The following is a 25,638-nucleotide window of genomic DNA, read 5'->3' as shown; positions in this document are numbered from 1 at the left end:
GACCCTAATGATAAAGAACCCACCTGCCAATGCAGGTGACATAAGAGACTTAGGTTCGATCCCTGGATCAGGAAGATCCCCTGGAGGAGGGCATGGCGACCCACTCCAGTATCCTTCCCTGGTGAATCCTATGGACAGAGGAGCCTGGTGGGCTACAGTCCATGAGGTCGTAAAGAATCTGACATGACTGAAGCGACTGAGCATGCACGCATGCACATCATCTATATATAATCAACCATGTCTCTCAAATATTCATACACACCACTTCCATAATTTTCCAGATCTCTCCCAAAATCTTCCTTTGTGTGCTTGACTAGGCAGAATGTTCTCTGGGGCCATACACCACTGCCAATTTTAGAATTCCTAGATTTTATTTATATATGTCATTAAAATGTAAAAACAAAACAAAAAGCCACTGATGTATATACACTATCCCTTCTAAAGGTTTTTTTTGCATAATAAATTCCAGTTTGAATTTTATAAAGTAATCGACTAACTGTTTTAAATCCTGGAAAACATAGGGAATGAACCAAGCATTGTTCTGCCATTCTGCTTTTCCTATGCTAAATGAATCCTTGGGTAACCAAATGCAGATAAGGAAAAATTCCTCTTTATGGAGCTCTTCCAGATAATAAGTGGAGAAAGAATCTTTGAAATAAAATACCACCTTTTGTATTTTTAAAATTAATTTTTATTGGAATATAGTTGTTTTACAATGTTGTATTAGTTTCTACTGTACAACAAAGTTAATCATCTCTATGTATACATATATCCCTTCTTTTGGGGGTTTTCTTCCCATTTAAGTCACCACAGAGCACTGATTAGAGTTCCCTGAGCTATACAGTGGATTCTTGTTAGTTATCTATTTTATGAAGTGAAGTGTTAGTCGCTCAGTCGGGTCCAACTCTCTGTGACCCCATGGACTGTAGATTGCTGGGCTCCTCTGTCCCTGGAATTCTCCAGGCAAGAATACTGGGATTGGTAGCCATTCCCATCTCCAGGGGGTCTTCCCAACCCAGGGATGGAACTCTCATCTCCTTCACTGTCAGGTGAATTCTTTACCACTGAGCCCTCAGGGAAGCCCCTGTCTATTTTACACACAGTATCAATAGTGCGTGTATGTCAGTCCCAGTCTTCCAGTTCATCCACTCTCTTCTTCCCCTGGTGTCCATACATTTATTCTCTATTTCTGCTCTTCAAATAGGATCATCTATACCATTTTTCTAGATTCCACATGCTGCTGCTGCTGCTGCTGCTGCTGCTAAGTCGCTTCAGTCGTGTCCGACTCTTTGTGACCCCATAGATGGCAGCCCACCAGGCTCCGCCGTCCCTGGGATTCTCCAGGCAAGAACACTGGAGTGGGTTGCCATTTCCTTCTCCAATGCATGAAAGTGAAAAGTGAAAGTGAAGTCGCTCAGTCATGTCCGACTCCTAGCGACCCCATGGACTGCAGCCCACCAGGCTCCTCTGTCCATGGGATTTTCCAGGCAAGGGTACTGGAGTGGGGTGCCATTGCCTTCTCCGAGATTCCACATAGGTACATCAATACACAATATTTGTTTTTCTCTTTCTGACTTCACTCTGTATGGCAGTCTCTAGGTTCATCCACGTCTTTACAAATGATCCAATTTCATTTCTTTTTATGGTTGAGTAATATTTCATTATATACATGGACCACGTCGTCTTTATTCATTCCTCTGTCGATGGACATCTAGGTTTCTTCCATGTTTTGGCTATTGTAAACAGTGCTGCAATGAGCACTGGGGGGCACATATCTTTTTGAGTTATGTTTTTCTCTGGGTGTATGTCCAGTAGTGGGATTTCTGGATTATGTGATAGTTCTTCATGGCAAATAAAAGTGGAAAAGGTGGAAGAAGTGACAGATTTCCTCTTTTTGGGCTCTGGATTGTTAAATGTTAAAATCCCTGGATTGTTAATGCAACCCTGAAATTATATACAGAGTGAAGTAAGCCAGAAAGAAAAACGCCAATACAGTATACTAACGCATATATATGGAATTTAGAAAGATGGTAACAATAACCCTGTATACGAGACAGCAAAAGAGACACAGATGTATAGAACAGTCTTTTGGACTCTGTCGGGGGGCGGAGGGATGATTTGGGAGAATGGCATTAAAACATGTATAATATCATATAAGAAACGAATCACCAGTCCAGGTTCGATGCAGGATACAGGAAGCTTGGGGCTGGTGCACTGGGATGACCCAGAGGGATGGTATGGGGAGGGAGGTGCGAGGGGGTTTCAGGATGGGGAACATGTGTTCACCTGTGGCAGATGCATGTTGATGTATGGCAAAACCAATACAATGTTGTAAAGTAAAAAAAAAAAAAAAAAAAAAAAAAAAATTAAAAAAGAACCCCCCCAAAAATAAATAAAATAAAATAAAATATGTACTGAAAAAAATAAAATAAAAATACAATGAGACACTTTAATGTACATTCCATAATCACAAAAATAAAAGATACATTGTGTAAAAAAAAAGAAAAATAATTGATGCCTTAAATACCAGGGCTTTGATTTTAGTATCCTGAGACCCCAGGATCCAGCTCTAGGGGTGGGGGGGGTCCACTGTCTGTAGTGTAGACAGATGGATTTTTATTGCTTCCTGGTAGACAAACAAGTAAAAGATGTCTTTAGTAAAAAAAACAAAACCTGAAATTAGAAGACAATTGCTTCTTGGCTGGAAAGTTATGACAAACCCTGATAGTGTGCTAAAAAGCAAAGACATCACTTCACCGACAAAGGTCCATGTAGTCAAGGCTATGGTCCTTCCAGTAGTCATGTACAGATGTGAGAGCTGGACCATAAAGAAGACTGAGTGCTGAAGAATCGATGCTTTTGAGCTGTGGTGTTGAAGACTCTTGAGAGTCCCTTGGACTGCAAGAAGATCAAACCAGTCAATCTTAGAGGAAATCAATCCTGAATACTCTTTGGAAGGACTGATGCTGAAGCTCCAATACTTTGACCACCTGATGCAAAGAACTGACTCATTGGAAAAGACCCCGATGTTTGGAAAGACTGAAAGTAGAAGGAGAAGAGGGCGACAGAGGATGAGATGGTTGGATGGCATCACCAATTCAATGGACATGAGTTTGGGCAAAGTCTGGGAGATGGTGAGGGACAGGGAGTCCTGGCCTGCTGCAGTGCACGGGGTCGTGAAGAGTCAGACAAGAGTTGGTGACTGCGGCAGTTTTACTTCCGGGTTTGATTTTGTTCGTTGGTTCATTAGCTGCGCTGGTCTTTGTTGCTGCACTTGGGCTTTTCCTAGTTGCGGTGAGTGGGAGCTACTCTCTAATCGGGATGTACAGGCTTCTCGTTGCAGTAGCTTCTGTTGTGGAGCGCAGGCTCTAGGTGCGCAGGCTCACTGCACAGGCTTAGTTGCCGTGTGGCGGGTGGAAGCTTCCCAGACCACGGACCTTAACCCCTGGACCACCAGGGAAGTCCCTGCGTGCTTTTATATGTTTAAAATTCTCTATAATAGAAAGTGTAAAAAAATGTAACCTAGAGATCGTTATGCCCCCAAATCAAATGAAAAGTCTCATACATGGTAAGGTCATAGCTTACCCTTTTTCTAACGTGGCTCTGGTGATTTTAAAGACATAGCCTCAAAATTCTTTAATAGTTTTCCCATTAAGTGGTAGCCTCTATGTCTCTGCCTTTTGAATCTAGGTGAATTTGTGACTGTTTTGCCCCATAAAATCCAGAGGAAGTGATGGTATGCAACTTTTGAGGCTGGGTCATAAAAGGTGCTGCAGCTTCCTCCTGGTTCTCTTCGAAGATGGCTCTGCCGGAAGTCAGCCACCAATGAAGTAGTCTGAAAACCCTGAGACCACCTTGCTGGAGAGATCATGTACAAATGGTTCAGGACCTAACTGAGCTCCCAGATGACTGCCTGCCGCAACTGCCAGACATGTGAGTGAGCCATCTTTCATGTCCGACCCAATCGGGTCTTCAGATGACTTCAGTCCCAGCCAAAAGCTAACTGCGTCCAGGTGAGAGAGCCTGAGATAAAAGTGACCCCTCGAGCTCTCGTCAGCTTCCTGACTCACAGAGTCACAAGCAAAAGCAAATGATTGTTGTTTTACGTCACTAAATTTGAGGGGCAATTTATTATGTAGCAACTGTAACTGAAACTCTAATCAGGTAGAAGAACCAAAATTAAGGATACATAGAACAATAAAACTGCCTTTCATTTTTTGAAAACATAAGTACTGTGTCTGATTTTAATGACTTATGGAAAGTTTTTGCTTATGATTGAGGTATAAGAAGCAACTTAAGTCACTTCTAATAATTCTTCTAGTTCTAATACTTTCTAATTAATAACAAAAATGGAATTTTTTACATTATACATCCAATTTTTCACTTATATGCAAACTAACTTTCATTTAAACAGCATCATTTATTAAAAATGTCAACAAATATTTGACTCAAGCACTATTGCTAAGTGCTGGGCACTGTTCTTACATCATCTAAGGAAATTTGGCTTTTTTTTTTAATTGAGGTAGAGTTGACATGTTAATTTCATGGGTAAAGCAAAGTGATTTGGTTATACATATATATGTATATATCTATATTCCTTTCTTTTCCAATTCTTCTGCAATATAGGATATCACAAGACATTCCATATAGTTCCTTGTGCTGTACAATAAATTCTTGTTGTTTATCTATTTTAGATTTGTTTTTTATGCACTCATTTTTTAAAAGATTTTTTTGATGTGGAGCATTTTTAAATTCTTTGTTGAATTTTTAAAATATTACTTCTATTCTATGTTTTGCTTTTTGACCATGAGGCATGTGGGATCTTAGCTTTCTGACCAGGGATCAAACTCTCACACCCTGCAATGGAAGATGAAGTCTTAACCACACTAGGGAAGTCCCTCTATTTTTAATATGATATTGTATATCTGTTAATCCCATACTCTTAATTTACCCACCCACCCCACTTCCTAAGGGAACTTGTTGATGCAAATTTAGATATAACTGAATCACTTTGCTGTACACTGGAAACTAACACAACATTGTAAATCAACTATACTTCAGTAAAAAATTTTAAAACACACACACACAGAACAAATTTAGGCATGGCATAAGTAGAGACACTGTCTCACATCCCAATTGCCCTTTCCCCCAACTTCCTTCATGTTTTTGCAGGTTTATGAGACTCGGCACCAAAACACTCTTTTCATGGTTTTTTAATCTTTTCTGAAGAAAGGCCTTTTCATTCAGAGGGTACCATGTACAATACTGAACTCTGTTCATTTGGGTATATAAATACCAAGGAAATTGGCTTGGGTACATAAATACCGAGGAAGTTGGCATTAAATTCCAGGTAGTTGCATGGCAAAATTGCTACAAAAATAAATAACATTATTATTTTATGCAACACTGTTTAGTAATCTTAGGGCACATTTCTGGACCAACATTTAGAGTTTGGGCTTTGTTCTTAGGCTGGAAATGAGAAGAGCTAAATGAAATGACAAATTAATATCTTCTTTGCTTAGGCAAAATGATGAAAATATGAGAAATTAATTTGAATTTTAAAGAAATGTCCAAGGTGCACCTGGGCTGCAGTTCAAAAATTTCATTTGCTTACTGTGGTTTCATTATAAAATAACCCACTAATTTTATAATGTTAATTCAGTGTGCATATGTGTGTGTGTATATATATGTATGCATGTGTTTGTATATATCTATCTATAAATTTTTTTTCATTACAAACACATCTATAATACATAAGTGAATCTGTATGGTTAATTTGCTCTGTTTTCTGCAAGGTAAGTTAAAAGTCAGATTCATTCTAAATAAATTAGTGCATAGGAGTAGGTTAGGAGTTGGAGATTTAACTTCATCTCCTTCTGGAGTTGATAGTATTGTTGGTATCTCCCAAATTTATATCTCCTGCCCAGACTTCCCCTTGACTGAGCCCCAGATTTATATATTCAACAACCTGCTTGATATTTCAATTTGGTTACAAGCTACATAAACTAATTTTAACTACCTAGGGAAAAGGAAATTTTATGGAAAGCTGTGAGGATGTAACAGAAGAGATCAAGAAGGCTGAAGAAGATAGGAAGGAGGCTGGCAATTCCAGAATGTCTTGGTAGAAAGAACTGCTCAACTATCTCCCCCTAAGGTTTCTTCCATCTCTGGGTCACTCCAGACAAGATAAAAGTCCTGAAGAGACTTTGGTTGGCCCCAGCTTGAGGCATTTGACAGCTCTTTGGTTGATCCAGTGTGATCAGATTTACAAAGATATAAAATTTACCAAGACTCATTGTTGGTATAGATGTTCTCATATGCAACTGTTGCAAGTCAGTTGCCTTGGCTTTTTCTGGAGGCTGATAGTACCCTAAGATATAGATATATATATATATATATATATATATATATATATATATATATATATATACATATATTCTTAAGGACATACTCTTTAATCAAGACAGTTCACAAGGTAGAATTTTTCTAAGAGAAAAAAATTATGATGTTTCATATTTGTTTACATAGATACATGTCCATTATGTACTGTTATATGAAAAAGAGCAAGTCGTAAATAGTATGTACAGTATGACCTTATTTTTTTTAAATAAATACATATATGCACATTAAAAAGTTTTAAATTGAGATATAATTGAAACATAATATTAAGTGTTTCAGGTATACAGCATATATATATATATTTTTTTAAAGTTTAAAAAAACATAGAACACACAACCATGTATGTTTTCACTTCGATAATCATAAAAGACAATAAACTTATTTTAAAACAGGGCATTACTAAGTAACAGTAGAGACAGTATTACTTAAATGTGCTTGCAGGTGAGTTGGAAAAACACTGTTGTGTTTCTCCTTGATTCTCCCACTATTACCATACAATACATCTGACACCAAATGTGTGGGTTTTCTACACATCAAGCAACTTCCGACACCAGTTGAGTATGCTTCAATCCAATTCAGTTCTGACACCATCTACCTGGAGTTTCCTTAACCCGTTTGATCCACAGGTTAAGGGCTCAATCGCACCGTTTGATTGAGACTGTTTCCACTGCAGATGCTAATCTCAAGTGTCAGATAATCACCTGATAAAGACCATCACCAGATGGTGATAAAGAAAATCACCAGATAAAGACCCACTGGCTATAAATCAGTGTTCCTCTGCTCCTCTCCTTGGGTTCAATAATTTTCAAGAATAGAACTTCTCTGGTGGTCCAGTGGTGAAGAATCTGCCTGCCAATACAGGGGGCACTGGTTCGATCCTTGGTTGGGGAAGTAAAATCCCCCATGCCTTGCAGCAACTAAACCTATGCACCACAACTACTGAGCCCTCTCTAGAGCCTGTGCCCCACAACGAGAGAAGCCACCGCAATGAGAAGCCCAGACACTGCAACTAAAGACTAGCTCCCACTCGCCACAGCTAGAGTAAGTCCACTCACAGCAACGAAGAACCCATGCGCCACAAGGAACCCCCAGCGCAGCCAAATGCAAGAAGCAAAAGGCCAAAAAGCAAGAATGGTCACAGAACTCAGGAAAACTCTTATGTATACTGGTTTATTATAAAGAACACCAGCTGCAGAGATACACGGGATGCAGTCTGGAAGTGTCCCAAGCGTAGGAGCTTCTGTTCCTGGCGAATTGGGTAAAGCAAACTCTTGGCATATAGATGTGCTTACCAACCCAGAAGCTCTCAGATCCCAGTATGATTGGGATGTTTATAAAGGCTTCTTTACATAGGCCTGATTGATCATTCGTTCCATTTCCAGCCTCTCCCCTTCTCTGTAGAAAGGCAGGAGGAGGGAACTGGAATTTTCAAGCTTCTATTCACAGCATGTTCTTTCTGGGGAGCCAACCTCCATCCAGGAGCCCACCAAGAATCACCTCATTAGAACAAAAAACATCCCTATCAACCAAGAAATTTTAAAGGATTTGGAAGATTGGTGTCAGATTCTATCACTAAGGAAATTAAAAAGATCTTAGGAGCTCTATCCCAGGAATCAGGAGCAGAGACCAATATATATACGTTTCTTCTTATTGTTTCACAGTTGATTATTTCTGTAAAGTGGTATCTCGGCCATTCCTGGTGTTATTGTGGACAAAAATCCGCCTGCCACTGTGGGAGACATAAGTTCGATCCCTGGTCAGGGAAGATTTCACATGTTACAGAGCAATGAAGCTCATCCGCCATAACTACTGAGCCCCGAGGGCCACGACTACTGAGACTGTGTGCTGCAAACACTGAAGCCTGAGTGTCCTAGAGTCTGTGCTCCACATCAGGAGAGGCCACTGCAACAAGAAGCTTGTGCACCTTGATGAAGAGTAGCCCCCGCTTGCCACAAACGGAGAAAGCCTGCACTCAGAAACAAAGAACCAGTGCAACCAAAATAATAATTTAAAAAAGTGATATCTCACATTTAGCTTCTTAATACACCCTCCAAGATTTTAATTGTCATGATACTACCTTACTAAAAATAGTAGCATCAGTGATAATAATAATGAACATTCATGGAGTGCCAGGCACTATGTTAAAATCTTTCTATGCATTATCTTCCCCTTTGTGGAAAACAACCTTGTCATGATGAAGGGGCTTGCATAACTCAATGAAGCCATGAGCGATGCCATGCAGGGTCACTCAAGACGGACGGGTCATAATCTTTCAAGCTAGGCTTTAGCAGTACCTGAAGAGTTCTGACAAAACATGGTCTGCTGGAGAAGCAAATGGCAACCCACTTCAGTATTCTTCTTTGGAGAACCCCATGAACAGTATGAAAAGGCAAAAAGATATGACACCAGAAGATGAGCCCCTCAGATTGGAAGGTATCCAATATAATACTGGGGAAGAGCAGAAGGCAATTACTAATAGCTCCAGTATGTCAGTAAATTTGGAAAACTCAGCAGTGGCCACAGAGCTGAAAAAGGTCAGTTTTCATTCCAAATCTCAAAGAAGGGCAATGCCAAAGAATGTTCAAACTACCAGAGAATTGTACTCATTTTACATGCTAGCAAGATTATGTTCAAAATCTTTCAAGCTAGCAGTACCTGGAGTACCAAAATCTTTCAAGTTTTAGCAGTACCTGAACTGGGAACTTCCAAAGTCCAAGCTGGGTTTAGAAAAGGCAGAGGAACCAGGGATCAAATTGCCAACATTCATTGGCTAATGGAGACAGCAAAGGAATTCCAGAAAAACATCTAATTCTGCTTCACTGACTAAAGCCTTTTTACTGCATGAATCACAACAAACTGTGGAAAATTCTTAAACAGATGGGAATACCAAACCACCTTATCTGTCCCCTGAGAAACCTGTATGGGGGTCAAGAAGCAACAATTAGAACCTTACATGAAACAACAGACTGGAAAAGAGTATGATAAGGCTGTTTATTGTCATTCTACTTATTTCACTTTTATGCAGAGTACATCATGTGAAATGCCAGGCTGGTGAATCACAAGCTGGAATCAAGATTGCGGGGAGAAATATTGGCAACTTCAAAAATGCAGATAATACCACTCTAACGGCAGAAAGTGAAGAACTAAAGAGCCTCTTGATGAGGGTCAAAGAGGAGAGTGAAAAAGCTGGGTTAAAACTCAACATTCAAAAAATTAAAATCATGGCATCCAGTCCCATCATTTTATGGCAAATAGAAGGGGAAAAAGAGGAAGCAGTGACAGACTGTATTTACTTGAGCTCCAAAATCACTGCAAATGGTGACTGCAGCCATGAAGTTAAAAGATGCTTGTTCTTTGGAAGGAAAGCTATGACAAAACTAGACAGTGTGTTAAAGACCAGAGACATCGTTTTGCTGACAAAGGTCCATATAGTCAAAGCTATGGTTTTTCTAGGGGTCATGTATGGATGTCAGAGTTGGTCCATAAAGAAGGCTGAGCACTGAGTTTATGGTTTTGAATTGTGGTGCTGGAGAAGACTCCTGAGAGTTCCCTGGACTGCAAGGAGATCAAACCTGTCAATCCTAAAGGAAATCAACCCTGAATATTCATTGGAAGGACTGTTGCTGAAGTTGAGGCTCCGATACCTTGGCCACCTGATGTGAAGAACAACTCATTGGAAAAGACCCTGATGCTGGGAAAGATTGAAGGCAAAAGGAGAAGAGGGCAGCAGAGGATGAGATGATTAGATAGTATCAGCTACTCAATGGACATGAATTTGAGCAAACTCCGGGAGACAGCGGAGGACAGGAGCACCTGGCATGCTGTGGTCCACGGGATCCCAAAGAGTCAGGCAGGACTTAGCAACAGAATAACAACAAACGCATTATCTTATTCAGTGTTCACCACAGCCTTATGAGGTTGATATTATCAGTGGCCCCATTTCACAAATGAGGAAACAAAAACTTTCAATCAAGTCAGTGGAAAGTCCCAGACTGCCACCCAAGTATATTTAAGTCAGCCCCGTGCTTTTAATCTCTAAGCTATGATTAGGAAATTAAGTTTAAGCAAGATCATTTATTTATACCATTGCCTTGTTTCAGAAAGGATTTCAGGCATCTAGTTAAGTAACTCGTCCAAGATTACCCAGACAGTAAGTGGCAGAGCCAGGAATCAAATCTCTTTCTCTCACAAACTGTATAAACTGAGATAACGCAGATGTAGACCCACATCATATATTTCCTCATAGCCATGAGAAGGGGAAGTGGGGACATTTTCTTTGGCTTTCATTTTCATTCTGGTTGAATCTGTTCTCAGCATTAGAGTTCCTTGCTGTATCTTTTGAGAAAGGAGGAACAGAAGAAGAGGGATTCAGGGATAACAGGTCTGGGCAGTAAGTACATGGGCTGCCCATGGTGAGCAAATGAAAAGGCTTCAGATATTGTGAGAAATGTGCCTGGTACATGGCAGGCAACATAGCTTAATAAATAAACAGAGTTCAGGAGGAAGGGGAAGAAAGAGCGAAGAGAGGGTGAAGTGAACAGACGAGGAAGAACTGGGAAGCCAGGTATTAGAGGAAGTAGAGGGAAGGCAAAGGGGATGGGGAAGGGAACGCGTACCTGTTCAAGAGTGAGAATAAAAATAATAATTGAATGTTGTGTACAAGGTTTTGCAGAAGAAAAGTATAAAAGGTAAATACCACCAAAATGGCTGTTAGAAAAAAAAAAAAACAACAACACCTCATATCCTAAAGTATTTCAAATTAGGGACAGTCCCTTCAAGTCTGAGTTTCATCAATCCCTCGAAGTCCTTTCTTTTTGAATGTAGCATTGTCCCTCTTTAGCCAAATACTTAATCCATCTATTTGGGCCCCAAAGACCCAATCCAAACAGGATTGTGTGGAAAAAATGGTCTTTTCTTGGGCATTCCCTGGCAATCCAGTGGTTAGGATTCAGCGCTTTCACAGCTGGGGCCTGGGTTTAATCCTGCTCAGGGAACTAAGACCCCACAGGCTTCATGGCAAAAATAAAAAGTCTTTTCTTGGCAATCACTTAAGAAAACAAATAGGATGAAACATACACTCATATTTTGGTATGTGCCTAAAAAGCGGAACATTTATTTGCTCTCAGTTTGAATTATTACAAAAACATTGCAGAACTTGTTCTTAATCTTTTTTTTTTTTTTAAACGAAGGAGCCTGTCTCAATTTAGTATCCTTAACCAAATATGCTTTAGTCTCAGGGCAAGAACTGGCTATAAAGAAAATTTACCTCTTTTAAGAGTTAAATTTGGTTAAATCTTTAGCCCTGGCTGTCCACTGAAAGCGAACTATGGAGGCAAGATGCGTTTGAAATTCTTCTCATTAAGAACCATGATGTTTTACTTAAGGTGGACTTGGTCACTCTGGATAATGTGAAACAGAAGTTACTTATTGAGAGGCAAGGACAGGAAGAGGAAATGGCTGACCGGTAACTAGAGTTCTCCAAAGGTGATAGGTACAGTTATTAATCTCCTGGGACCTATATTCAGCTAGCAACTTGATCTGACTAGCATGTGTGTTGAGTAATGTTTAAATCATTAGAGTGCATACATACGGACTTAACATCACAGGAATTTATTTCCTCCCCCTGCCCTTCTCTCTAGACATTTCCTTTTCTTCCTAAACTATGCAAACAACATTCAAAAACAGCAATCCAATTCAGACTTGTTGGGTAGACTCTCATGGAATATTGATCATGAGAACTTCTCTTTTTTTCCACCAGACATGGACAAAGAGTTCTCTGTTGTAAGTAAATTAATCCCAGGCAAAGAAATTTCCACATCTTGAGTTTAGTTTGGAATTTTTCCTTCTTTCTTCAATGGTGGCTTAATGTATATATTTTACTTTTAAATATAGGTAATTAAATATATATATTTTTTGAAAGGTTTATTCAGGGAGAACACATATATAGACAGAGGGTGGGCCATCTCAGAGGGTGAGGGAAGCATGTATATTTTTTAATTGGAGTATAGTTGCTTTACAATGTTGTATTAGTTTCTGCTGTACAACAACGTGAATCAGCTGTTGCTGCTGCTTCTGCTAAGTCGCGTCAGTCGTGTCTGACTCTGTGCGACCCCATAGACGGCAGCCCACCAGGCTCCCCCGTCCCTGGGATTCTCCAGGCAAGAACACTGGAGTGGGTTGCCATTTCCTTCTCCAATGCATAAAAGTGAAAAGTGAAAGTGAAGTTGCTCAATCGTGTCCTACCCTCAGCGACCCCATGGACTGGAGCCTACCAGGCTCCTCCATCCATGGGATTTTCCAGGCAAGAGTACTGGAGTGGGGTGCCATTGTAAGTATACATATATCTCCTCCCTCTTGAGCCTCCTTCCACTACTCCGTATTATATATTTTTTAATGTAAGCAAGTTACTCTTGTTTTAAGGATTAAAAAAAACCTGAGATAATTGAAGGAGCTGCAAATTTAACAAAGTAAACAGCAAAATCATGAGGTTCTCGAACTGTATGTGATAGAAAATGTTTCATAATAGCCAGTGGCTAAAAGCCTGACCTAAATTAAATTTAATCCTTCATTGATTACTTTGTAAAACCTCAGGTCTAACACAAACAATAGCCCTGACACACTAAAGCAACAGAGCCACAGATATATTAGACTTTAATGCCCAGTAAAATGATATGAGATGTAAAAGATCTGTGCTCTGATACTATTTTTAAAAATTGTGATATTCTCAGCTCTGAGAACCCCTGAAAGAAAAATGACTCATTTTCTAAATGCATTTTTGTAAGCGAAGTGGATTTTGAATTTAATGGTGACATTTAGCCATTATAAAGCAGACAATTTCATGAAGAGTAATTTGATATTTATAACAGCATCATTGTCGATTAAATTTGTAAAGAGTAAAAGTGAATCAAAAGTCCTCGATGAGCAAAGAAAGAGAAGTGGAAACTGTAATGGGGTTGTCAGCTGGTAAGAGAGAAGAAAACCAAAGGAAGGTTGTAGTTTTTGTAGTTGTTCATTTTTAATTCCATTGATCTTTAGGTGTGCATCGTGATAGAACCAAAGGCCCCAAGAACTAGGTAAATGTATAAAAATTCAGATTACTTGATGGCCAAATCTTCTTGTGGATTTCATTGTCTCTCTTATTTTTCTCTTTGACTTACTCATCTAATAGACTAGTTTCTCTTCTGCAAAGGTTTCCTCAAGATTTTGTTTTGTAGCAATTTTTGGTTGGTGATCCATCCTTGAAAGACAGTTGTTTACTACATTCTAAAAAAGCCACAAAGAAGGAGTGTTTCCATTGTCCTTTGGTTATACATTCCTGTCTATTCAAATTGTGAACCAACTTGCTTTTCTGTTCCTTGTAGGCTATAGCCTCATATGCTCTGTACTACCTCCTGAGGACAATGCAGGTATTGTAAATGTCAGAAACATATGTAAGTAATCAAACTCCATTGTATCAAATATTGTGCCAAGAATGTATTTTTCACACATGGTGTTAGTGAAGAAATAAAACTTTGAAAATAAACTGTTTTCTATTATGTAGAAAATGGTAGGTGCCCCAGGGCAAAACTTAATTGATACTTAGGCGTAACCTATTGATTTTTAATTGAAAGCTTGTTTATTTTAAAGTGTAAATCTATGAGCTAAACCACATTTTGAGCCTAAGGATTCATGACTGGAATAAGCTTAATGCTGAATTAGCTCTTAGCAAATGTTCTTTCTTAGAATAATAGCATTAGCTCCCAAATATATTTTCTTTGGTAGCTTTATTGCACCCCAAACAAAATTAGTGACATTTGACGATAGCATAAAACATTTACCTTAATTAATAATAGTACGTATTTGAGCATAAAGTATGTTCAATAATTGTTTCCTGAAATCTCAGCATCTGGAAATGCATTCACAATGTCGCCTGACCAGCAAACAAATATTTCATTTTGAGGACTGAAAAGATGAAGCTTTAACCCTTAATTATCCAGCCTATGTTTTACAGAAACTATAGTATATTGCTGTAAGTTCTTTTTTTTCTTTATTTTCTTTGGGAATGTCTGCTTTGAATTTTCATTTATTCCTTGGGGTTTGTGGTTTGGTAAAGCACAGTGGCAAATACATTTACCTAAAAAATTTTTCTAAAGTTTTTTTTTTTTTGTCATGACTCTTTTAACTCCCCAATTGAAATTTTAGAAGATCAAAGGGAAAGTAAGCAATAAATGCTAATTTTTTTTAAGGATAAAAGAACAGACTGCCTAGCTCATTTACTTCTAATTAAGGCCTGCATGAAACCATAAAAATGGAAATGTGTTTATGTAACCCACTTAAAAGCTAACCAGTCCACAGAAAACAGCCCTCACTGGGTGTGTCAACACACAATTTTGTATTATAAGAGAAGAAAAAATGATACAAAAATAAAGATTCAATGGCTGATCTCTTTTCTTAAAACAATTTTCCTCTACTGAAAACATGACTACCCAAATGAACTAAGTTAATATCTGCAGATGCTGTTTTGCCTCTAGGTATTAAGATAAAACAATGATAAACACACTGCGCAAAGAAACTGATTTCTTTTTTCACCCATAGCTATTTAGCAGTCAGTTGTGTGCCAAACCCTGTGTTCATCCTAGCCAAGGCCCAATACCTAATAGAGTAGGGTGAATTATCAAGTCTCTCTGCTGTGAAATTATAATATATCTTTAAATTATTTATTTATTAGGCTGTGCCTAGTCTCTTAGTTACCCACTCCAGTGTTCTTGCCTGGAGAATCCCAGGGACCGGGGAGCCTGGTGGGCTGCCATCTCAGGGGTCGCACAGAGTCGGACACGACTGAAGTGACTTAGCAGCAGCAGCAGCAGCAGCAGTCTCTTAGTTGCAGCATGTGGGTCTAGTTCCCTGACCAGGCATTAAACCCAGGCACCCTGCACTGCATCCAGTCTTGGCCACTGGACCACCAGGGAAATCCCTATAAGTGTATCTTTAGATAGTCTTTCATTTTCAACCCATTGTTTCATTAAAATTCATATTCTTTTAGACATTTTTCTCTCATGTTGAAGGCTAAGTATAATTTTTATTAAAAAGTTGATTTTGTTTACGTATTTTTCGGCTGCACTGCGTGGCTTATTGAGAAGGCAATGGCAACCCACTCCAGTACTCTTGCCTGGAAAATCCCATGGACGGAGGAGCCTGGTAGGCTGCAGTCCATGGGGTTGCTAAGAGTCGGGCACGACTGAGCAACTTCACTTTCACTTTTCACTTTCAGGGATTGGAGAAGGAAATAGCAACCCGCTCCAGTGTTCTCGCTTGGAGAATCCCAGGGACAGAGGAGCCTGGTGGGCTGCTGTCTGTGGGGTGGCACAGAGTCGGACACGACTGGAGTGACTTAGCAGCAGCAGCAGCGTGGCTTATGGGATCTTGGTTCCCCAACCAGGTATGGAACTTGGGCACCCGGCAGTGAGAGCCCCGAGTCCAGATCACTAGACTGCCAGAGAATGCCGGGAAAAGGTTAATTTTAGATCTTCCACCATACTGACTTAATCTGAAAATGTTCGTTCACGTTGTTCCAAGTAAATTATCCTGTATTTTCAGGGCTGAGTTCTGAGATTGTCAGTCCTGTTTAAGCCACTGTCTGCTGAGTTATTAAGATATCTTTGAATGTAAGACCCTGTAGGTCAGTGTAATACATTTATTTATTTATGGATGCTCTGGGTATTTGTTGCGGTGTGTGGGCTTCTTATTGTGGTAGCTTCTCTAGCTGTGGAATTCGGGGCCTAGAGCACGAGGGCTTCAATAGTTGCAGCACATGGGCTCAGTAGTTGTGGTGCTTGGGCTTAGTTGCTCCCTGGCATGTGGGAGCTTCCCGGACCAGGAATTGAACCCGTGTCCCCTGCATTGGCAGGTGGATTCTTAGCCACTGGGGACTACCAGGGAAGTCCTCAGTGTATTACTTTGATCAGAGATTTTTTGCCCAACCAAGAGGACTAAATTTGACTTCTATTCAAAATTATAAGTCATTTGGTGGCAATATACACTCTTCTTTCTGGGATATTTGCCTATATCCTTGTCAGTGGTAATCCCTCTTTTAGGTATAGAACTTTAGACTTCTAGCATTTTAATTTTCATAGCTATCCTCCCTCTACCACGTGCAATAGTCTGTTTTTTAGTATTCAGACTGGACTTTCTAGATTTTTTCTTAACTTTAGAGTCAGACCCTTATTTTGGCTCCTTGATTTGAATTCTCTAATTCTGGTGAGATAAAGGATTCTCCAGTGTTAAACTAAGATGTCTCCAGGGTAACAGAGCAGAGAAGTGGTAGAATATGCTAAATAGGGCTCTGAGCTATTTCAAATATTATGTGGAAAGCACCCAGGAATAATCAAAGGCACTATAGAATATCAAAGAAAAGCACTCTGAATGAACCTATGTTGAAGAAATGAAATGCATGTAAAAGAGCCAACATGCTATCTTTCGTGTAACAAAAAGGGGGAAATAAAAAATATATTCATATTTGATGATATTTGCACAAGAAACAATGGAAGAATAAACAAAAAATAATAAAAATTTTTAGCCACGAAGTAAAAGAGCTTAAGGGGGAAAAGGGAAGGCATAGACTATTTTGTATATACCTTTTTATTTAGTGTGACTTTTTAAAAACAGTATTTTTATTTATTTGGCAACTCCGGGTGTTGGTTACGGCATGCTGGGATATTTTTTAATTGCAGCATGCGGGATCTTTAGTGCAGCACGCCTACTTTTAGTTGCAGCACGAGGGAGCTAGTTTCTCAACCAAAGATGGAACCTGAGTCCGCTTCGTTGGCAGCACGGAGTCTTAGCCACTGGACCACCAGGGAAGTCCCTATTTAGCTTGACTTTCGAAACTAAATACATGAAATGCAAAATTGTATTAAAAATTATTTGGAAGACAGATTGGGATCTATAAAGTTGTCTTTAAGCTATCTGGGTAGATCCTCATGCCAACTGCTTCTACCAGCCCTATGAATCCTCAGCCTTTTGCTCAGGTACTAAATTCTTGGCACCTATATTTGATGTAGGTGACAGAACACCCAACTCAAATTGATCTCAGCAAAAGAGAAATTTATTGAGTGCGGTAAGCTAGAAAGTCCAGGCATAGATCTTAAGGCACAGCTTGACTCAAGCATTAAACTAGAAAACACTGGGATCCAGTCCTCAGCTTCTTAGAATTAGTTCTGTTCTGTAGTTGCCAACGCAATGGTCCCTGGCCACTACAGGCTAGCAACATCACAACAACCAATTACGCTTTTCCTCTAAGAGCTCCAATGAAAGTCCCAGAATTGAGTCTTGTGGGCTTTGACTGGCCTGTTTTGAACCATGTGCCCATATCCCAACCAATCACGGTAAGGTAGGAGATAGCGTGCCGTCATTGGCTGCGTCTCGGTCACATACTCCACTGTGGAAGCAGGAACAAGTGAGCGTCATGCGAAGTTCATGAAGAGAGAATTCCCCAAGCTTAAACCGAGGTATATTGTCAGGAAGGGTTGTTGTTGTTGTTTTAATTTTTCTCTACTTACTTTTGGCTGTGCTGGGTCTTCAGTGCTGTGTGCGGGCTTTCTCTAGTTGAGGCGAGCAGGGGCCACTCTCGAGTTGCGGTGCGCAGGCTTCTTTCTCATTGTGGTGGCCCCGCAGCTCGTGGAATCTTTCCGGACTCGAGATTGAACCCGTGTCCCCTGCATTGACAGGCAGGTCCCCAACCACTGGGCCACCAGGGAAGTCTGTCAGGAAGGATGTCAAATGCTGGACTCAAAACGTTCCCCACAGCACCCCATCAGGAAGACCCCCGCCATCCCTTGGGGACCCTCAGTGCTCACTCCCACCAGACAGGACCAGTGGTGGTGCTGGTGTGTAGTCGTTCAGTCGTGTCCGACTCTTGCGACCCCATGGACTGTATCCCACCAGGCTCCTCCGTCCATGGGATTTTTCAGGCAAGAACACTAGAGTGGGTTGCCATTTCCTTCTCCAGGGGAATCTTCTGGACCCAGGAATTGAACCCGGGTCTCCTGTATTGCAGGCAGATTCTTTACCTACTGAGCTATGGAGGGAAACCTCCAGTTGTGGCAAGATAACCAAAAGTAGCTTTTTAAAAAAGAGTTTTGCAACTCTAGAATTAAAATGAGTTTCTCGGCCTGAAATACGTGAGGCAGAGAACATTTTATTTTTCAAAGCAGGTCAGAAAAGTTGCTTGTTAAACAAGGAAGCTGCTAAGTCACTTCAGTTGTGTCCGACTCTGTGCGACCCCATAGACGGCAGCCCACCAGGCTCCCCCGTCTCTGGGATTCTCCAGGGAAGAACACTGGAGTGGGTTGCCATTTCCTTCCCCAATGCATGAAAGTGAAAAGTGAAAGTGAAGTCGCTCAGTCGTGTCCGATCCTCAGCGACCCCATGGACTGCAGCCCACCAGGCTCCTCCGTCCATGGGATTTTCCAGGCAAGAGTACTGGAGTGGGGAGCCATTGCCTTCTCCGAATCAAGGAAGACCAAAAGTTAAATAAAAATTGTTTACATCCCAAAGACTGAAACAATTTACAGTCGGCAGTTTCATAGAACTGTCTGTCTTGAGTTAGACAACGAACTCTCTTTGTGTGATTCTTTTCTTATAAGTGTTGGGTCATTGTTTGGCCTTTAAACCTTCTTTAATGTGTATTAATTCTGAACAGTGACCATAGCCAGTTTATAAATAAATCAATAAGTACTCCTCAAGGAAAAGACTGAAAGGAGGCATTCTTTCCAGGCGAGGCTCTGCCCTGTTATTCCATGACAGATCTCAATTAGCTTTCTGCTGCCGCCATGCATTAGCGAAGTCGGCAGTGGGCACAAAGAACATGCCCGTAAGTCCAGGGAAGATTTCCATTTTGTCTTCATTTTTGGCGCTGCTGGAACATTTCAGTCCAGGACACATAATCAGTTCGAGTGCATGAATAAAACTCTACTATATATAGTATGAGTGAATTCCAGGATGCAAACTATATATAGTTGAGCTAAGAAAACAAGTTCAGTGTCATGTTACTCAGCTTGGCAATGTTTAAAACATTTAACAGTCCTTTCCAGTCGTTCTTTGTTGGACGCTGGTCCTCATGGTGCCTCCGTGGTGCACCCTGGCTCTCAGCTGGCCTGTTCTCATAAGTCTCTTTTTGGACTTGGGTCAAGTGGGAGCTGCTTCTGTCTGACTTCCATGTACCCAGATGGCTCTAGGTTTTCTAAGCAGAAAGAGCTCAGGACAGCAATCTGGTTGGGGAATTGCCTGGAATCTTTTGGCGGGTAACTTGGAGGGTGTGATGGAGACTACAGAGGAGACAGGGTTGCAGAGCTCACCCCAGGCTATGTTTTGGTGCTGCCGCTACCTGTTTACATACCTGTTTTCTTATCTTGCAGACACTGCTTATTCTGGCAGGCACTTGTCCAGCCAGTGAAGCCAAGATCACTCAACAGAAAGTCTCTGAGTTTTGTCTGAATTGCCTGTTTCCATCAGCAGGGCCATAAGGGGTCCTGTGAGCATTTATTTGGATACTGCAAGTGTCAAAATGAACCAGATGGTCCTTGTCCCAAGTTTTTCACAGTCTAGAGGGGAGTGGGGAAAAAGAAATATGCAAAAACAAACAAAAATAAGACATATGACTACACCTTATTGGTGCTTTATAAAAGTAACAGTGTGGGCCAAGGGGACGTCCATATACCTCAGATCACTCTATTTGTATCTCTCTAGTCTAGGACTTCCCGGGTGGCACAGTGGTAAAGAATCTGCCTGCCAATGCAGAAGATGTGGGTTCAATCCCTGGGTTAGAAAGATCCCCTAGGGTAGGAAATGGCAATCCGCTGCAATATCCTTGCCTGGAAAATCCCATGGAAAAGGAGCCTGGCAGGTTACAGTCCATGGGGTCGCAAAGAGACGGACGTGACTGGGCACGCATGCATGCTCAAGTCTAGAGCAACTCATACTTCATTTTTCCCCCACATTCAGCTCATTTCACAGATATTTATTGAGTGTTGACTGCTTATTGCTGAGGCTGGAGCTGTGTTGCACTTTCATTCTGGTTTAAGAATCAGATAATAAACAAGTCAACAAATAAGACACATAGTAATAAATCAAACAGGCTAAGTGTAGCTAGTGACTGGTCATCCGGGGAGGGAATGGACATCAAAGGAGAAAGGTTGCAACCACAGACACCAAGATCAGGAAAGGCCTTTTAGAAGCGGGCACTCATGAGCTGAGACCTGATTGGTAAGAAATGACCAGCCATGGGGAGATCTCAGAGGAGAGCTCTGCTAACAGGTAAAACTGGAAGGCAGGAGAAAGTTTTAGGTGTTTCAGGAGTGGAAAGAAATCCACATGACCAGAACGTAGAGTGAAGACGGAGCATGAGGTCAGAGAAATCAGCAGGGCCCCAATCATGCAGGCTGGAGACCTTGTTTCAATGTTATTCTCATTGCAATTTAGAGAGGAGGATATACTTTTCCAGTGATCAGATACGCCCGTTTCTCATCTAGGGTACTGTCTTCAGCATCTAAAGAAAACAGTAAATTAGCTGCTTGGTGAGGACAGAATTAGAGCAAAAGTAGGGACTTCCTTGGTGGTCCAGTGGTTAAGAATCCACCTTCTAATGCAGGAGACTCAGCCTCGATCCCTGGTCAAGGAATTAAGATCCCACATACCATGGGATCAACCAAACCCATGGACCCCAACCACTGAGCCTGAGTGTCTTAAGAGCTTGTGTTCCACAACAAAAGGAATCCTTCGACCACAGCTGGAGAAAGCCCACGTGCTGCAATGAACAAAGAAATAGTGCAGCCAAAAAAAAAAAAAAAAAATAGAGCAAAGTTAAATGAAAGGTCTTGAGGGATATTTTACATAGTTATCAAAGCGTCCACACCATTGGAGATTTTTCCTTGTAAGTGTCAGCATGTCTGTACCAGATAGACTACCGTGCCTTGAACAAATTTTCATTCCTCAGGTTTCCTTCTCTTTTAGGGTTGATTGTCCATCTGTCTGTATTCTTTATCACACCACCACCTTTCCTCATTGCTGTAGCTTTCAACAGAATGAGGATTCTCAGTTTGTAGATAAAATGTAATCACCTCAAGAATCTAATCAAAGCCTGTTCTACTATGGACCTTCATTGGGAGTACGTAGTTAGATGGTATCCCATCCATGTTTAGTGAATGATCACCAACATCAACCCAGAGAGGGAGATCTCCCGACTTGGTCTTTTGGTCTGGAGGTGAATCTTCCTTTCAGATGTGTCACCTTAGAATCACTAACCATAATGAAGATGGTTTTGATGTAAAAATAGAATCTTTCCCCAAAGAATCTGTTCACCTAGCAACTTTAGAACCCATACAAAACAAGGAGAATACAGATTTTTTCTTTGGGGATCTCATTTGCTCATTCAAATACGTGGAACCCCAAGCAGTACAGTGGGCACAGGGGTAAAACAGGTGCATGATGTACTTCTAGCCCCCAAGTCTATACAGCTTTCATATGTATCTCTGGTCCTTAAAATGAACAAACTGTCTACTCATAACCTGTGTACTTCTAACTGCCCCGGATTTACAGGGTGCGCTCTCCATGCAACTTACAAATATCTGCCTTCAATTATCTCCCAAGGACTAACAGCCACCACAGCCTCTGGTTTCTCCTCTCTCCTCCCTGTTCCTTCTTCCTGCCTCCAGAGCCCTAGTTGCTGTTGCCATGACAACTGAAGTGAATAAGCCTTGGAATCTTATCTCTTACTATGGGTACGTGCCTCCCCACAAGGACGTTATTATACATTAGCCAAACTGGATTCCAGGGGCTATCCTTTAAATTTACCATTAAATGATGTTGAAATTGGAACTCTGGAGGCAAAGATTCTGATGGAATTTGGTCAAGGACCTAAGAATTCTCAAATCTGTATTTGAAATCTTCAAAGGAACGATGTGCACTCATGACAAGGCAAGGTATAGGAATGCTTTTTTACTAACTGGGGCTTCACATCTAAACCCCAGCTTTAGGGAGTATATCTAGGGCTGGTGGAGATTCCTTTAGGCCTAAGCCAGGTTGGCTTGAGAAATCTGCTTGACCACTAAGAGACTGGAAAGAAAAGATCCTCCAGCTCAAATCTGCCTTCTGGGCCCCAGGCTCTGATAGCCATCTGCCTGCCATCCGACTCATCTTCATCTTAACAGTCTTTCCATCCTACGTCTCTCTCTCTCTCTCCATAAACAGCTCCAACACCCAGCTAGTGGCCCCAGCCAGGAAACTGGGAGTCATCCTGGATTCTCCCTTGCCTTCCTCCATACCTGCCCATGTGCACGCTAAGTCGCTTCAGTTGTGTCCGGCTCTTTGTGACCCTGTGGACTGTAGCCCGCCAGGCTCCTCAGTCCATGGGATTCTCCAGGCAAGAATACTGGAGTGGGTTGCCATGCCCTCCTCCAGGGAATCATCTGGACCCAGGGCTCAAACACATGTCTTTTACATCTCCTGCTTTGGGAGGTGGGTTCTTTACCGCTAGTGCCACCTGGGAAGCCTCTCTCCATACCTAGTCCTTCCCAAATTCTATGAGCTCTGCCTCTACAAAAACTCAAACAGGTCTGCTTCTCTGCATCTCTACTCCCATCTCTTTAGAACAAAATGCAGTTATATCTTCCGCCTCGGTCATTTTAATAGCATTCTGACTCCTGACTCTTGTGCTTGATTCTACCTGTTTTCCCCTGGAGCCCTCCTCCCTAGAGCAACTAGAGTATGTATTGGAAAAGAGAAATCAGACCATATCACTTTGCTCTTTAAAAATGCTTCCTGGGACTTCTCGGGCCTATGGTTAAGAATCGGCCTGCCAACACAGGGGACATGGGTTCAGTCCCTCCTGGTCCAGGAAGATTCCACATACTGTGGAGCAGCTAAGCCCATGAGCCACAGCTGCTGAGACTGCATACCTTGAGCGGGTGCTCCGCAACAAGAGAAGCCACCATGGTGAGAAGCCAGCGTGCCAAAACTATAGAGAGAAGCCCCGCCTCCCACAACTAGAGAAAGCCTGTGCACAGCAACAAAGACCTTGCACAGCCAAAAAGTAATTAATTAAAAAAAAAGACTCTCAGTTCAGTTCAGTTCAGTTGCTCAGTTGTGTCTGACTCTGCAGCCCCATGGACTGCAGCACGCCAGGCTTCCCTGTCCATCACCAACTCCCAGAGCTTACTCAAACTCATGTCCATTGAGTTGGTGATGCCATCCGACCATCTCATCCTCTGTTGTCTCCTTCTCCTCCCACCTTCAATCTTTCCCAGCATCAGGGTCTTTTCCAGTGAGTCAGTTCTTCCCATCAGGTGGCCAAAGTATTGGAGTTTCAGCTTCAGCATCAGTCCTCCCAGTGAATATTCAGAACTGATTTCCTTTAGGATGGACTGGTTGGATCTCCTTGCAGTCCAAGGGACTCTCAAGAGTCTTCTCCAACACCACAGTTCAAAAGCATCGATTCTTCGGTGCTCAGCTTTCCTTATAGTCCAAAACAACTCTTACTGCCTCCCATATACTTGGAATAAAATCCACATTCTTCATCCTGGCCTTCGGGGCCCTGCCTTGAATTCCCTGAGCAACTGTCTGACTTCATTCTGTACCACTCTCCACCTGCTCCCCCCCACCCCTAGTCACACTTTCCTTCCTTCAGCGCCCCGTGTGCCTTGTAAATATGTCTTTAATTTCCTCCAAGGTCAAACAGCTGCCATCATCCTGGTTTTCCCACCAAGTTCTCAACTATCAGCCTCGACCCCCTCAGTTCCTTTTGCCTGAAACACATTTCCCCCTGCCTTTGCCAGCTCTTTACACAATGCTGTTTCCTTCTCAACTATGAGATCTCAGTTAAATGTCACCTTCTCTGGAGAAGGAAATGGGTACCCACTCCAATTATTCTTGCCTGGAGAATTCCATGGACTGGGGAGCCTGGTGGGCTACAGTCCATGGGGTTGCAAAGGGTCAGAGGTGAATGAGCAGACACACCCATGCTTTGTGAATAGAGAAAGGACTTTGCTAATGCAGATGAGGCTGGCACTTCCTTATATATCTTTAGAATGTTAACTCTTAATAAGTTGAAGTTATCTTGAAAGGAGGAGAAGAAAATGGCAACCTTCTCCAGTACTTTTGCCTGGAAAATTCCATGGATGGAGGAGCCTGGTAGGCTGCAGTCCATGGGGTTGCAAAGAGTTGGACACGACTGAGTGACTTCACTTTCTTCTTTCTATAGTTCCTTTTGGAGAAGGAAGTTTCAACCCACTCCAATGTTCTTGCCTGGAGAAGGGCCTGGTGGGCTACAGTCTGTGGGGTTGCAAAGAGTCGGACACACACACACATCTTGAAATGATGATAAGAGCATTCTAAGTATCATTGGGGGAACATGAATAATAGGATTTTGGTTTCTTCATCAGACTTTTTCCAAGACAAAGATACTTTTATTTTCATAGTACAAGACTCTGGGACCCTAGGAATAAAATTGGCTATATGCATACAATTCTATGGAATTAAGTTCATTTTATTTTGTGAAAGCTGCTACTCTACAGAAATATTTTGATTTAGTAGTTTGTTTTTAATCCCTCTTTGTATTTGCATTTGGTAAGGCCTAAGTTGGCAACCCACTCCAGTGTTTTAGCCTGGAGAATCCCAGGGATGGTGAAGCCTGGTGGGCTGCCGTCTATGGGGTCGCACAGAGTCGGACACGACTGAAGTGACTTAGCAGCAGCAGCAGCAAGTATGACAAAAGCTCTTCCACAAACATAAGGCAGTACTGTGTTCTGTTGGAATCTGAGTTCATTCACTGAAAGATTTATTTTCAGGTTTACCAGTTGTTTATGTCCACTGACGTTTGAGTGTATTACTTTATATATGATGGGATTCCAGGGTGGGAATGGAGTGCTTTTTCTCTTTTAATTTTTATTTTAAAAAATTACTTAAAGTCCACTTCAGTGTTGTGGTTTATGGAGGAAAGTGTTAAATATGATATTTTAAAACATTTTTCTCTATGATTAAACATGATTTCTCAACTTTTTTTTACTTGTATTTTGCTTTTGATATGGCCAGATATTCAGCTTGTTTTTCATAGTTCCTAATGCTTTCAGAAAAAATTTTTTAAAAATTAGTTTCCTAAAAAAAAAAAAAAGTCATCTTCTCAGCAAGGCCTCCCCTGACCACCCTATCCAAAATTGCCATGGTCCTCTATCAATGTACCCTGTTTATTTCCTACTTAATATTTCCCAG

At 41.3% G+C, this 25,638-nt stretch overlaps 1 long non-coding RNA gene across 1 annotated transcript in view; it reads left to right on the top strand.

Moving 5' to 3' along the window:
- The first annotated feature begins 18,900 nt into the window (after nt 1–18,900).
- LOC102411776 overlaps nt 18,901–25,638 on the top strand; it is a 28,036-nt gene continuing 21,298 nt past the window's right edge. The window contains exon 1 of the long non-coding RNA XR_006549685.2: nt 18,901–22,154. This is a non-coding gene — a long non-coding RNA (uncharacterized LOC102411776). The remainder of the gene's footprint in view (nt 22,155–25,638) is intronic.

The sequence above is a fragment of the Bubalus bubalis genome, chromosome 3, assembly GCF_019923935.1.
Source record: "Bubalus bubalis isolate 160015118507 breed Murrah chromosome 3, NDDB_SH_1, whole genome shotgun sequence".
NCBI classification, from domain to species: Eukaryota; Metazoa; Chordata; class Mammalia; order Artiodactyla; family Bovidae; genus Bubalus; species Bubalus bubalis.
This window is presented reverse-complemented; position numbering and strand designations above follow the sequence as displayed.